The sequence below is a fragment of the Podarcis raffonei genome, chromosome 7 (assembly GCF_027172205.1).
Source record: "Podarcis raffonei isolate rPodRaf1 chromosome 7, rPodRaf1.pri, whole genome shotgun sequence".
In the NCBI taxonomy this organism is placed as follows: Eukaryota; Metazoa; Chordata; class Lepidosauria; order Squamata; family Lacertidae; genus Podarcis; species Podarcis raffonei.
This window is the reverse complement of record NC_070608.1, coordinates 38190725-38192764: the sequence shown is the minus strand read 5'-3', so window position 1 is coordinate 38192764 and position 2040 is coordinate 38190725.

Sequence of the window (2040 nt, the reverse complement as noted above, 5' to 3'; positions counted from 1 at the left end):
AGTGAAATTCGCCTCAGTTGTGATGGTATCTTTCCCCCCACTGTTTACCTGTAAAACAGAAAATGCAGTACATCAGTTTGAACTGTCAACCCAGTGCATTCATGATTACATGAAATCTAGTTTTCCCCACTGTAACTAGCCAAGCAGTCATCCCCCCCCCCCAGCATTCATTGTGGAGATCTACAAAATTAGTAATGTACGATCATCATGTTCTTTGTTGTAAAGCAAGCTGTTTTCATTTCATGGCTGAAGTGTTAAGGAAAGTGGAAAAGGAGTTACTTTTCCATGAGTCAGCAGAAATGGCAGTTGCAGGACTTCGTTAGCCACTAGACTTTGCACTTGCTGTGTGGAGTTTGTCTCAGCACTTACTTTATAATCTGAAATGGCCTCTTGTCTTCAGAGAGTGAAGACTTCTTCTAACAATTGCAAAGAACGTGTATATATAGTGTGTGTCTTTTTGCCCCTGAAGTAAAAGCTCTCTCTGCTACATGGTTGTTTCCTACATTGAACCTAACCACTTGACTGAACTTCTGTGGCACAAACACAACACCCAACAAGGAGGGTGGGGAGAATGGTGAGCTGAAGTTTGGAAGCATTTTGGGATACACTGCAAAGTGGGATTGCAGCTCTGCTGCCAGGTAATAGCAGATGCTGAAGGCCAAACTCTGTTATCACTGCCTCTAGACATTCTTTCCACTTCGGTTATTGGGAACCATGCCACAACACCCAGCCATAGCTGTCAAGGTTTCCCTTTTTTAAAGGGAAATTCCCGTATTCCAAATAGGATTCCTCGCAAGAAAAGGGAAAAGTTGACAGCTATGCACCCAGTCATCACATTTTTGTCTTCAAATTACTAAGTCATCTGAAGACCCATTAGCTTTACATAGCTGAATTGCATATTTCTGATTCTACTCTATTTTCACTATATCTTGCAATTAAATAGTATATAGAATAGACCCCAAAAAATTGGGTGGTTTTTTTGGGAGAGGGAGACCTGAAATCACAGCTGTTTTGATTCCAATAAGACTTTTGTGCCTATAATAGCCACATGATACGGAATAATTAAATTTCTGTTTCTCAGAGTTGTAATATCTGAAAAAGCTGTAAGTGATTAATTTCCTCTTCCCACATAGCTATGCAAAGGTAAGTGTTGGGGTTTATCTTAGATATCTCACTGCTTCCACCAAGATTTTGGTGAGTCTTACGTCAGACTGGATCCTTTCCACACGCCCTTGCCAGGAATTAGGAAGACCTCATCCCTCGTATTAGAAGAATGATAAATTGCAATTGGGAAAGACGGAAAGAAATAGCAACCTCGTACTATCAAATAGCAGGGGCTTTCGAAAACTTGGGTGCCAAAGGAAATAAGATTTTAATCACAAACCAGACTTGTGAGTGTGGCCAGGAGGACTGGATAATCGGTTTCCTGTGTCCTGTTCTGTTTCTCCATATGGGAAGATATTTTGCTTACGGTTGTTTTTCCAAAGTCGTCCTTGGGCAATGCTGTGCTGATAGAGCGGTTTAGGGATTAACTCGGGAGCTTTGTTGCCCAATAATTGAACTAACAAGACTTAATGGATTCAAATGGTTTCCAGAGAGTGGTAGGGGATGCTTTATCCCATGTTGATGGCCTTTCAGCTGATTCCCTGGTGGCCCGCTGGAATGCGGAGTTAACCAGGGCTATTGATTATTTGGCTCTGAAGTGCCCTCTCCGATTGCATGGAGCCCAGACAGCCCCGTGGTTTTCCTTGGATCTGAGGGCAATGAAACAATCGTTGAGACGGCTAGAGCGCCGGTGGTGGATAACTCATTCTGATGCTGACTGAACACGGGTTAGAGCTCAATGTCGAGCCCACCAAGTGGTGGTAGTGATGGCAAAGAAGACTTTCTCCACTGCCTCTATTGCATCTGCAGAAAACAGCAGCAGGAGACTTTTTCAGGTGGTTCGCAATTTAGCAGAACCACCTGCTACATCAAGGCCCAGTACGGGCCACATGATCTCCTGCAATGATTTTGCAAAGTTTTTTGCAGATAAAGTCA